Genomic DNA, 14,060 nt, shown 5'->3' with positions numbered 1-14,060 from the left:
ACCTCCTGAATTACAGCTATTACTGGAATGTTTTTGTATTCTCTGTAGTGAAGACAGAAGCAAAACTCTTTTTCCTTTCGTCTGCCATTTCCTTATTGTCTACTATTACCTCCCCATTCTCACTCTCCAGAGGACCAACACTTACTTTACTTACTCTTTTCCTTTTTAAATACTTGTGGAAACTCTTGCTATCCATCTTTATTTTTCTAGCTAGCTTTCTCTCATACTCTGATTTCTTTCTGCTGATAAACCTTTTAGTCAGTCTTCGCTGTTCTTTATATTCTGACCAATCAGGGGCAGCACGGTGATGCAGTGGTTAGCACTGCTGCCTCATGGCGCCGAGGTCCAAGGTTCGATCCCGGCTCTGGTCACTGTCCGTGTGGAGTTTGCACATTCTCCCCGTGTTTGCGTGGGTTTCACCCCCACAACCCAAAGATGATCAGGGTCGGTCGATTGGCTACGCTAAATTGGCCCTTAATTCGAAAAATGAATTGGGTACTCTAAATTAAGTTTAATGCGTTCCTTAAGTTCTTCAGTAAACCACTGATAGTGGGTCTTCCCCTCAGAATTTTTCTTTATAGTCGAAATACACTTATTCTGTATACTCTGAAATATTGTCTGAAATGTCTGCCACTGCTCTATTATGATCCCGGACCAGACCCCAACAGTGGCTAATTTTATTTTAATTTTGTAAGACTGTGAGGAAAGGATATCTCGTTCCAGGAGTGATTTCACACACAAATAGGTATGGTTTATTTAAAACAAACTTTGTTACTAACGCAGTATTACTAAGTTTAATTTCATAAAGACAATGGATTGAATTCTCCGGTCGGCTACGCCAAAATCGCGTTCGGCGGACGGCTGGAGAATCGCATTTCCCGACCACATCAGGGGCGGCGCCACTTTCACGATGCTCCGCCCCCTCCAAAGCAGTGTACTCACAGAGAATGCCGCACATTCCCTGAGGCCCGCGCACCGATGCTCCGCCCCCGACCGGCCAAGTTCCCCACGGGAACATCCGTCGGGAAGTCAGGGTGGCGGCTGCGGACTCAGTCCAGTGTCACCACAGTCGGGGGAGGGTCAATTCACGGGCAGGGGGTGACATTATTCGGGGCTGGGGGCACTGTGGTGGAGGCGGTCCGGGGCGTGCGAGCCGGCCGAAGGGGAGGACTATTTTGCGGGCTGGGTCCACGGGCTGCATCCTCATGAAGCATGCGCGGCCACGGACCCAGCAATTCTCTGGGGCATATCGGCAGCTAGAGCCGGGTGCTAAACGCTGCCGTCTGCTAGCCCCGAGTAAAACGGGGAATCGGTGGCCGTTTTGCGCCAGTTTTCGTGGCGTACCGTTCCCATGACGGCGTGGGGGACATAGGCCGGGATTCTCCGAAAACTTACTGTAAAGGGATGTCTTGGACAAACCACTTTGAGAAAGAGAGATCCTTCAGTAACGAACTGCAGATTCTTGCCTGGCAAACTACTGGTACTCCTATCAGCCTTTCCAGACACTGCTGTTCTATTCACAGGCAAAATCTTTTTAACTCACTGCTTTGAGAGAAGAAGCTGATCTGTTCTTCGACAGATCCAAACTGAACTATATTGAGAGCACAGCTTCTTGTCTGTTCACATCCCAATCTAAAACCCAAACTAGCAAAAATAAACCTGACTGCTTTAGCTCCTGGCTCCTCCCATTAACTACATCATCTTACCAAAACTAAAAACAATAGTCTGGATTCTCCGATTTTGAAGATATTTCCCGACGCCGGTATGGGAACGGTGGTGTTTTACCGAGAAAATGGCGTAAATTGGCCACCGATCTTCCGTTTGGCTGGGGGCTAGCATCAAGGCAGTGTACAGCACCTGGCTCTAGCTGCCGATACGGCCCGGAGAATTGCCGGCATTCACGTGATTCTCCGAGTGCCAGGGTCTCGCCCGGGCGCCGTTGATTACTGGTTTCCGACCCGTTGTAATGGCACCTGGAAAGGGGGGGGGTCTTCAGGATATTAGAGCCCCCCCCAGGCGGTCATAGTCAACCAGGGTGGCACCCTGGCACTCCCTCTGGAACCTGAGAACCTTGGCACTGCCAGTCTGACACTCTGGCAGTACCATGTTAGCACCCTGGAAGTGCCACTTTGGTACTGCCAAGGTGGCAGAGTGGCACTTCGAGACTGGCAGGGGTACCTCCAAAATGGCGCGTCGATCTGTGAGGAGCCTTTCCTGCTGGCGAGCTGAAGAGGAGACTCTATGTGCGGCCTTGACAGAGAGAAACTCTCTGAAGCCAAAAAAAATGGGGCAGTTCCCAAAACCGGGCATCGATGTTTTTCCAGTTGAATCGCACCCATCATTTCTGGATTCCTGATACAATGCAAATTGCAAACACAATTGAAGGTAATTGTTTCAGGTTGCCCTTCTGGGATTTGAGCAACTCAGCATTTACCCTCAGCCGTGTCCTTAACGCCACTCCCAGGCAGGAAAGGCTGCACTCCGATCCCTGGGCTATATTGATGCTGTTCCCAACTCCTGACTGCCTCTCTCCAATCACAGGAAGGAAAAGCAACGGACAATTCGTTTTTCATTTTTCATGGAGCAGAATAATTGACCATGCTGAGTTTCAAATTTCTGATTTACATTGGTAGTTGGCGTTGCTTCTGAGGTTAACCAGATAGGTTTTTAACAACAGTCAACACTGATTTCATGGTTATTATTACTGAGACTAGATTTATTTAAATTCTAGAATTTTTTTTTAAATTTAGAGTGTCCAATTCTCTTTTTCCGTGGCCAATCTACATACCCTGCACATCTTTGAGTTGTGGGGGTGAGACCCATGTAGACACAGGGAGCATGTGCACACTCCACCCGACAGTGACCTGGGGCTGGGGTCGATCCCAGGACCTTGGTGCTGTGAGGCAGCAATACTAACCACTGCGCCTCCGTGCTAAATTCTAGATTTATAAATTGAATTTAAATTCTATCAGCTATCATGGTGGGATTCAAACTCATTTCTTCAGAGCATTCGCTTCACCCAATGCAGTCCACTCTACATTGGAGAGACCAAATGCAGATTGGTTGACCATTTTTCAGAACACCTTCGGCCCATCCGCAAGCAGAACCCAGACCTTCCCGTCGTTTGCCATTTCAACTCCCCATCCTACTCTCATGTCCACATGTCCATCCTTGGCCTGCTGCAATGTTCCATTGAAGTCCAGCAGAAGAATTGGCCATGCTGAGTTTCAAATTTCTGATTTACATAGCTAGTTGGTGTTGCTTCTGAGGTTAACCAGATGGGTTTTTAACAACAGGAGGGACGGCAGCGCATCTTCCCATGATGCACATTACAGCCTTCCAGAGTTAACATTGAGTTCATCAACTTCAGACTTGAAATCTCTCCTCCACCTTCATCTCATATTTATTTCTTTGAACTTCTTTTCATTTCTTCCATCAATCTGTTTTTCCCTCACCTTTGCCTCCCCTCCCCCACCCACCCAATAGGGCCATCTGTTCCCTGTTCCAAGATGTCCTTTGACACACTGCTTACCCCAGTTCTTCCATTAACACATTCTGATCTCTTAATGTGCCATTCTCAGCACCCTTATTGTCCTTGATCACCATCACTTACATTCCCTTTTCTTTGTTCACGCCACCTTTGTCAATCTCCACCTATCGCTGGCCCTCTATCCAGCCCCACTGCTCCATACCCCTTCGCCCACAATAGTATAAATCTGATCCTATTTCCTGTTCTCGCTAGCTTTGACAAAGTGTCATCCAGACTGGAAACGTTAGCTCTGTCCTCTCTCCACACATCCTGTCAGACCTGATGAGATTTGCTGTTTCTGCTTCAGATTCCAGCATCTGCAGTACTTTGCATTATCCTGGGATAATTGTTTAAAGGGCTGGGAATTTAAATAACAGCACAGCTTGACACCTTTATCGCCAGGGGTGGCATGGTGGCACAGTGGTTAGCACTGCTGCCTTACAGTGCCAGGGACCCAGTTTTGATTCTGGCCTCAGATGACTGTCTGTGTGGAGTTTGCACATTCTCCCAGTGTCTGCATGGGTTTCTTCCAGGTGCTCCAGTTTCCTCCCACAGTCCAAAGATGTGCAGGTTAGGTGGATTGGCCATGCCAAATTTTCCCTTAGTGTCCAAACGATTGGGAGGGGTTTGGGGGGATTGGGCTTAGGTGGGGTGGTCTTTCGAATGGTTGGTGGAGATTTACTTCTGCAATGTAGGGATTCTATGATTCCATACTTTATCCACCTTTAATTAGCATTTACATCTCCTCCATAAATTTGTGACTCCCACACTGCAGGTTAAGGCCTTTGCAATGGCAAAAATGGCATCTGTTTAAACTCAGCGCTGAGTTCAAATGGCCCTGCTGAGTTCAGGTTTTCCTTCTGCGTGAGTTGTGCCTCAGCACCTTTCCCTCACCAGCGAAAATTGAATCTGTCAGAAAAGGAGGTGGGACTTCCAGATCCTGAATCTATCCACAATTTTTAAAGATCCATGGAGTTTCCACGATTCTGAAAATTCATCCCAACATTTTAAGCTGTGACGTTTCATCAGAACTCTTGAAACACTTTAATTTAGTTAAAGCCTCAGAATTATTAAATCAATGTAGAGCCGGTGTTTACAAGTATTGTAATATCCAGTACATTCATCTACTGGAGGTATTTTAGTCTTTGCGAAAGCTACCCATAAGACCAAGAGCAAGACAATATCCTGATTCTGTGGCCATTACCTTTCGTTATACCCTGGGGACAAAACTTTATCAATAATGAACTTTAAGCAGAAGCAGCCCCAGTCCCACTTAACGGTAAAACACGAGAGCTCAGGAAGAGGTGGTAAAGTGTTTGCTTAAATGGTACAATGGGTCTGACTATTTTTTCACCTAGAATCATAGAATCATAGTATTTACAGTGCAGAAGGAGGCTATTCGGCCCCTCGAGTCTACACCGGCCCCTGAAAGAGCACAGTACTTAAGCCCACTCCTCCACCCTATCACCCTAACCCAGCAACTCCACCTAACATTTGGACACTATGGGGCAACTTAGCAAGACCAATCCACCTAACCCGCATATCTTTGCACTGTGGGAGGAAACCGGAGCACCCAGAGGAAACCCACGCAGACACGGGATGAATGTGCAGACTGCGCATAGACAGTGAGCCAAGCCGGGAATCGAACCCGGGTCCCTGGTGCTGTGAAGCAACAGTGCTAGCCATTGTACTACTGTGCTGCCTCTCTCTGCCATCAACCCTACATGCCACCCTGTTCTGCCTGCTGCCCTTGAGATGCATCGGTGAAAGGAAGGAGGGATTCGGAAGAAATGGAGGCCGCCATAGTCTCCTGGGTGGCAGGCCCCAGGTTGGCCTCCAGCACATCCTCCTTCTTGGTGGTGCCTGTAGGGCCCTGGGGGACTGCATGGTACAGAGGGGCAGCAGGAGTGAGCTCTAGAGGCCTCCGAATCATCTGGCGCTGCCAGTCCTGGCGGCTCCTCATTGTCTGCACCATGGTGTCGGCGCCCTCAGCAATGTCGATTTCGGCGGCGTGAGAACAGCTGGTGAGTGGTGAGTCAGTTTCAGTTTCAGCGGGAGCATTGCGGAAGGAGGTTGCTGGGAGGTAAGTCAACCTTTAAAAGCACTTGTCTTTGCAGGGGCAGGCCAGTCGATTTCGGCGGCGTGAGAACAGCTGGTGACTGGTGAGTCAGTTTCAGCGGGAGCATTGCGGAAGGAGGTTGCTGGGAGGTAAGTCAACCTTTAAAAGCACTTGTCTTTGCAGGGGCAGGCCAGTCGATTTCGGCGGCGTGAGAACAGCTGGTGAGTGGTGAGTCAGTTTCAGCGGGAGCATTGCGGAAGGAGGTTGCTGGGAGGTAAGTCAACCTTTAAAAGCACTTGTCTTTGCAGGGGCAGGCCAGTCGATTTCGGCGGCGTGAGAACAGCTGGTGACTGGTGAGTCAGTTTCAGCGGGAGCATTGCGGAAGGAGGTTGCTGGGAGGTCAGTCAACCTTTAAAAGCACTTGTCTTTGCAGGGGCAGGCCAGTCGATTTCGGCGGCGTGAGAACAGCTGGCTGGTTAGTCAATTTCAGCAGGAGCTGAGAATTTTTCTTTTTTTTATTTTAAATTAGTTTTTTAGGCGGGAACAGGAAGTCGACCCGCGGACGTCTGGGAAGACCCTCCCCAATAAATTCTGGTGGAGAGGAAACCCGAGACACTACACGTGTAGTGTCTCCCACCCGCCCTCCTCCTCTAACCTAATAATAAAACCCATTGGTCTGAGGTAAGTACCATATTTTATTATATTATTATTATTTTTTAGCCAGATCTTGGTAGAGGGTTGGAGGAATGGCAGGGAAGGGAGTGCAATGTTCCTCCTGCAGGATGTTTGAGGTGAGGGATGCAGTTAGTGTCCCTGCTGATTTTACCTGCAGGAAGTGCTGCCATCTCCAGCTCCTCCAAGACCGAGTTAGGGAACTGGAGCTGGAGTTGGAAGAACTTCGGATCATTCGGGAGGCAGAAGGGGTCATAGATAGCAGCTTCAGGGAATTAGTTACACCAAAGATTGGAGATAGGTGGGTAACTGTAAGAGGGACTGGGAAAAAGCAGTCAGTGCAGGGATCCCCTGCGGTCGTTCCCCTGAGAAACAAGTATACCGCTTTGGATACTTGTGGGGGGGACGACTTACCAGGGGTAAGCCATGGGGTACGGGCCTCTGGCATGGAGTCTGTCCTTGTTGCTCAGAAGGGAAGGGGGGAGAGGAGCAGAGCATTAGTAATTGGGGACTCTATAGTCAGGGGCACAGATAGGAGATTTTGTGGGAGCGTGAGAGACTCACGTTTGGTATGTTGCCTCCCAGGTGCAAGGGTACGTGATGTCTCGGATCGTGTTTTCCGGGTCCTTAGGGGGGAGGGGGAGCAGCCCCAAGTCGTGGTCCACATTGGCACCAACGACATAGGTAGGAAAGGGGACAAGGATGTCAGGCAGGCTTTCAGGGAGCTAGGATGGAAGCTCAGAACTAGAACAAACAGAGTTGTTATCTCTGGGTTGTTGCCCGTGCCACGTGATAGTGAGATGAGGAATAAGGAGAGAGAGCATTTAAACACGTGGCTACAGGGATGGTGCAGGCGGGAGGGATTCAGATTTTTGGATAACTGGGGCTCTTTCTGGGGAAGGTGGGACCTCTACAGACAGGATGGTCTACATCTGAACCTGAGGGGCACAAATATCCTGGGGGGGGAGATTTGTTAGTGCTCTTTGGGGGGGTTTAAACTAATGCAGCAGGGGCATGGGAACCTGGATTGTAGTTTTAGGGTAAGGGAGAATGAGAGTATAGAGGTCAGGAGCACAGATTTGACATCGCAGGAGGGGGCCAGTGTTCAGGTAGGTGGTTTGAAGTGTGTCTACTTCAATGCCAGGAGTATACGAAACAAGGTAGGGGAACTGGCAGCGTGGGTTGGTACCTGGGACTTCGATGTTGTGGCCATTTCGGAGACATGGATAGAGCAGGGACAGGAATGGATGTTGCAGGTTCCGGGGTTTAGGTGTTTTAGTAAGCTCAGAGAAGGAGGCAAAAGAGGGGGAGGTGTGGCGCTGCTAGTCAAGAGCAGTATTACGGTGGCGGAGAGGATGCTAGATGGGGACTCTTCTGCCGAGGTAGTATGGGCTGAAGTTAGAAACAGGAAAGGAGAGGTCACCCTGTTGGGAGTTTTTTATAGGCCTCCTAATAGTTCTAGGGATGTAGAGGAAAGGATGGCGAAGATGATTCTGGATATGAGCGAAAGTAACAGGGTAGTTATTATGGGAGATTTTAACTTTCCAAATATTGACTGGAAAAGATATAGTTCGAGTACAATAGATGGGTCGTTTTTTGTACAGTGTGTGCAGGAGGGTTTCCTGAAACAATATGTTGACAGGCCAACAAGAGGCGAGGCCACGTTGGATTTGGTTTTGGGTAATGAACCAGGCCAGGTGTTGGATTTGGAGGTAGGAGAGCACTTTGGGGACAGTGACCACAATTCGGTGACGTTTACGTTAATGATGGAAAGGGATAAGTATACACCGCAGGGCAAGAGTTATAGCTGGGGGAAGGGCAATTATGATGCCATTAGACGTGACTTGGGGGGGATAAGGTGGAGAAGTAGGCTGCAAGTGTTGGGCACACTGGATAAGTGGGGCTTGTTCAAGGATCAGCTACTGCGTGTTCTTGATAAGTATGTACCGGTCAGACAGGGAGGAAGGCGTCGAGCGAGGGAACCGTGGTTTACCAAGGAAGTGGAATCTCTTGTTAAGAGGAAGAAGGAGGCCTATGTGAAGATGAGGTGTGAAGTTTTGGTTGGGGCGATGGATAGTTACAAGGTAGCGAGGAAGGATCTAAAGAGAGAGCTAAGACGAGCAAGGAGGGGACATGAGAAGTATTTGGCAGGAAGGATCAAGGAAAACCCAAAAGCTTTCTATAGGTATGTCAGGAATAAGCGAATGACTAGGGAAAGAGTAGGACCAGTCAAGGACAGGGATGGGAAATTGTGTGTGGAGTCTGAAGAGATAGGCGAGATACTAAATGAATATTTTTCGTCAGTATTCACTCAGGAAAAAGATAATGTTGTGGAGGAGAATGCTGAGCCCCAGGCTAATAGAATAGATGGCATTGAGGTACGTAGGGAAGAGGTGTTGGCAATTCTGGACAGGCTGAAAATAGATAAGTCCCCAGGACCTGATGGGATTTATCCTAGGATTCTATGGGAGGCCAGGGAAGAGATTGCTGGACCTTTGGCTTTGATTTTTATGTCATCATTGGCTACAGGAATAGTGCCAGAGGACTGGAGGACAGCAAATGTGGTCCCTTTGTTCAAAAAGGGGAGCAGAGACAACCCCGGCAACTATAGGCCGGTGAGCCTCACGTCTGTAGTGGGTAAAGTCTTGGAGGGGATTATAAGAGACAAGATTTATAATCATCTAGATAGGAATAATATGATCAGGGATAGTCAGCATGGCTTTGTGAAGGGTAGGTCATGCCTCACAAACCTTATTGAGTTCTTTGAGAAGGTGACTGAACAGGTAGACGAGGGTAGAGCAGTTGATGTGGTGTATATGGATTTCAGCAAAGCGTTTGATAAGGTTCCCCACGGTAGGCTATTGCAAAAAATACGGAGGCTGGGGATTGAGGGTGATTTAGAGATGTGGATCAGAAATTGGCTAGCTGAAAGAAGACAGAGGGTGGTGGTTGATGGGAAATGTTCAGAATGGAGTACAGTCACAAGTGGAGTACCACAAGGATCTGTTCTGGGGCCGTTGCTGTTTGTCATTTTTATCAATGACCTAGAGGAAGGCGCAGAAGGGTGGGTGAGTAAATTTGCAGACGATACTAAAGTCGGTGGTGTTGTCGATAGTGTGGAAGGATGTAGCAGATTACAGAGGGATATAGATAAGCTGCAGAGCTGGGCCGAGAGGTGGAAAATGGAGTTTAATGTAGAGAAGTGTGAGGTGATTCACTTTGGAAGGAATAACAGGAATGCGGAATATTTGGCTAATGGTAAAGTTCTTGAAAGTGTGGATGAGCAGAGGGATCTAGGTGTCCATGTACATAGATCCCTGAAAGTTGCCACCCAGGTTGATAGGGTTGTGAAGAAGGCCTATGGAGTGTTGGCCTTTATTGGTAGAGGGATTGAGTTCCGGAGTCGGGAGGTCATGTTGCAGCTGTACAGAACTCTGGTACGGCCGCATTTGGAGTATTGCGTACAGTTCTGGTCACCGCATTATAGGAAGGACGTGGAGGCTTTGGAGCGGGTGCAGAGGAGATTTACCAGGATGTTGCCTGGTATGGAGGGAAAATCTTATGAGGAAAGGCTGATGGACTTGAGGTTGTTTTCGTTGGAGAGAAGAAGGTTAAGAGGAGACTTAATAGAGGCATACAAAATGATCAGGGGGTTGGATAGGGTGGACAGTGAGAGCCTTCTCCTGCGGATGGATATGGCTGGCACGAGGGGACATAACTTTAAACTGAGGGGTAATAGATATAGGACAGAGGTCAGAGGTAGGTTCTTTACGCAAAGAGTAGTGAGGCCGTGGAATGCCCTACCTGCTACAGTAGTGAACTCGCCAACATTGAGGGCATTTAAAAGTTTATTGGATAAACATATGGATGATAATGGCATAGTGTAGGTTGGATGGCTTTTGTTTCGGTGCAACATCGTGGGCCGAAGGGCCTGTACTGCGCTGTATTGTTCTATGTTCTATGTTCTAATGCTCCTCTGTGACTGGGCCTTTCTCTGCAGTGCCTCAGAAATGTCCACATGCGTCTGGGACATTAACCTCAGCAACTGGGACATGATGTTGTGGCCCTCAGCTATGGTCATCACAGACTGAGCCATGCCTTGGACACCACCACTCAAGACACGGATGTCATGTTCGAGTTTTATCACTGCGGTGGCCACCCTAGCAGTGTTGGCCTCGGTGCCACGCATTGTCAGCACCATCCCCTGTGCCCGTAGTCATTGGGACTTCCCCAAGCAGCCTTACAGCAGCTGGAATGTCGCTGACACCCATTCCTGAATCTCAGGGCATGTCCTATCATCCGCATCAGGTCTGGAAAAATCTTATCCAGAGCCTCAGCATCTGGCTGGGACCCAGCTGTGTCCTGGAATTCAGCAGACCTCCGACTGCTGTCTCCCTTGGATGTTCCTGCCTGCACCTGATGTGCATCAGCAAGTGTGTGGTTCTCACCAAATTGTTCCCATGAAGCCTGTCCAGTAACGTCGCCCACCGGGGTGTGTGTCTCTGCGCTGGTGGAAGGTGGGAGTGATAGCTGTGATGCCTCACCGGTGGTCTCCTCGGAGCTCTCCTCCATGTGTGCTCTTCGATGGCGGGGGGGGGGGGGGGGGGGGGGGGGGGGGGGCAGGCACGACTTTGGGTGGCCCGGCCCCTTATCAAATGGTGATCCTGCGAATCAATGAACATGTGGTCAGTGAGTGGAGAGTATCATTTTGTCTGACATGAACAACTCACTTGAGACAGGTCATCTGGGTGAAGGGACAGTGGATCATCACCTCTCTGGCACAGGTCAGCCTCGTGGTCGGTGACTGCTCTCATCTTGGGTAACCCCGCCATGTTGTCCAAACCAAAGTGGGGAATTGAGAGTCATATCACATAAGCCACCTAGCTTGGAGGAACAGTTACATATGAACATATGAATCAGGAGCAGAGTTGGCCACAGGGTCCCTCGAGCCTCCCCTGTCATTCAATCAGATCTGGCTGTTCTAATTGTGACCTCAGCTCCATAATCTGCTGACCCCCTGATAGCCTTTCACCCCCTTGTTAATCAAGAATCTGCCTAGCTCTGCCTTAACAATATTCAAAGACTTTGCTTCCACTGCCGTTTGAGGAAGAGGGTTCCAGAGATTCACAAGCTTCTGAGAGAAAAACCTTATCCTCATCTCCACCTTAAATTTAACCTCTTATTTTTAATCAGTGATCCCTGGTTCTAGATTCCCTCAAGAGGAAACACCCTATCCACATCCACCCTGTTAATACCCCACAGGATCTTCAAGGTCTCGATCAAGATGCCTCTTAAATTTTAGTGGGTACAAGCCTAAACTGTCCAGCCTTTCCACATAAGGCAACCCACCCGTTCCTATTATTAGTCCAGTGAACCTTTTCGGAACATCTTCTAACGCATTTACATCTTTCCTTAGATAAGGAGACCAGTTCTATACATGATACTCCAGGTTTGGTCTCGCCAATGCCCTGTACAACTGAAGCATCACGTCCTTACTTTTGTAATCAGTTTCCCTCACAATAAAAATTACTAGCTTTCCTAATTACTTGCTGTAACTGTATATTAGCCTTCTGTGGTTCATGCACTAGGACACCCAGGTCCCTCTGTACCTCAGAGTTCTGCAATCTCTCACCATTTAAATAATAAGCTTCTCTCTTTTTCTTCCTGCCAAAATGGACAATTGCACATTTGCCCACATTATACGCCTTATTGCCCCCTCACTGTCCCTTTGTAGCCTCCTTACGCCCTCTTCACAATTTTCTTTCCTACCTATCTTTGTGTCATCAGCAAATTTAGTAACAATACCTTCAGTTCTTTCATCCAAATTATATATATAAATTGTTAAAAGTTGAGGTCCCAGCACTAATCCCGGTGACACACCACACGTCAAATCCTGCCAACCAGAAGAAGACCAACTTATGCCAACTCTCTGTGGCCTGTTTTGTTACGACATCCAGGGCTAGTGCAGCCCCACAGACCCCGGAGCCCCAACACAAATTAATTAACCAATAATTTGTATGAAATTTGCAGAAACGGTGGTCCCTTGACTGCTTAATAAGGTATAGCCACCTAGTTTGGAAGTTGAACATCATAACTGTTTATTTATAAGAGAAACAAAGTTGAAATATGCAATAATTATGACTTCTGGCAGCAGATGTAAACGGAGGACATGCACTGGGAGACGCTCTTACCCGACCCGACTCGCAAAGTGCATAAGTAGCGCGAGCTGCGAAATAAAAATTAAACAGAAGATAGGGGAAAGACACAATGCTGATTCTCTGATTTTGAAGCTTTGTCCGGAGGAAGTGTCTAGCTTTACGATTCAAAATTCGGTGCCACACCAGCACCCATTCTCCGCCCGGTGGAGGGGCCAGCAGCCACACCACGTAAAACTCCCAGGGTACCTGGTATCAACAGCCGGTGAATTGCCTGGTCCGTGGCTGCGCATGCGCGCGCCAACGACCTGCAGCGGTCTCGCCGTACAACATGGCGCGGACCCCAGCCTGCCAGATAGTGCCCCCCTGTACCCACCCCTCGCCACCCCCGGACCACCCCCTCACCAGCCCCCCCAGATCCCGCCGAAGCCCCCCTCGGCCAGTAGAACGGCTTCGCCCCCCCCCCCCCCCGATTGTGGCGGCGTTGGACACAGTCCGCAGCCGCCACGCAAGGTTGTCGAAAACCCAGAGCACACGTGTCCCGTGCTATCAGGAAGACGGCCCATCGGGAGCGGAGCATCGGGGGAGGGCCTTCAGGTAATATCCTGAGGCAGTCCCAACGGCATGCATTATAGTCCTCGATGATGACATTTTGGAGGGGGCGGAGCATCTGAAAAAAGGCACCGCCCCTGATTATGGCATCAAAGCGGATTCTCCGCCCGATTGCCAATTATGGTATCGGCGTCGGGCAACGGATAATCCCGCCTACAGTGCTTTAATATGCCCAAACGCAACAGGAACAAGAAAAGGGGGAGCGAAATGTTCCCCTCAGACTTAGAAGCTTCGGTGGAGTCGGCAGGAGACAAAACGGCGGTGGCGTACACCCCTTCCCCCCCAGGCAACTTTGTGGCCATCAGTTGAAGCCAACAGCCCCATTGTGGTGGCTGAATTGAAAAAACACCATCGGGACCTGACAGGAGAAATATAAAGGTCCGTGGACGAGCCCCTAACTCAAATCTTGAGCAAGTTGGAGGGTGTAGTTAAAAAATTGGAAGCGTGGGGTGACACGGTCTAGAATATGGAGGTGGCCCTCACCAACCACAGAGCAGGTCACACCACTGGAACAAAACCTGACTTCGGTCCTGGACATGAATAAGTTTCTAAAGTAAATGACCTTGAGATCAGGGGCGACATTCTCCGACCCCCCGCCGGGTCGGAGAATCGCCGGGGACTGGCGTGAATCCCGCCCCCACCGGTTGCCGAAATCTCCGGCACAGGAGATTCGGCGGGGGCGGGAATCATGCCGGTTGACGGGCCCCCCGCTCGATTCTCCGGCCCGGATGAGCCGAAGTCCCGCCGATAAATTGCCTGTCCCGCCGGCGTAAATTAAATCACCTACCTTACCGGCGGGACAAGACGGCGTGGGCGGGCACCGGGGTCCTGGGGGGGGCGGGGCGATCTGACCCCGGGGGGTGCCCCCACGGTGGCCTGGCCCGCGATCGGGGCCCACCGATCCGCGGGTGGGCCTGTACCGTGGGGGCACTCTTTCCCTCCCGCCTCCGCCACGGTCTCCACCATGGCGGAGGCAGAAGAGACTCCCTCCACTGCGCATGCGCGGGAAACTATCAGCGGCCGCTGACGCTCC

This window comes from Scyliorhinus torazame, chromosome 12 (genome assembly GCF_047496885.1).
Source record: "Scyliorhinus torazame isolate Kashiwa2021f chromosome 12, sScyTor2.1, whole genome shotgun sequence".
Lineage (NCBI taxonomy): Eukaryota > Metazoa > Chordata > Chondrichthyes > Carcharhiniformes > Scyliorhinidae > Scyliorhinus > Scyliorhinus torazame.
The sequence above is the reverse complement of the archived record's forward strand: the minus strand, read 5'-3'. Positions refer to the sequence as shown.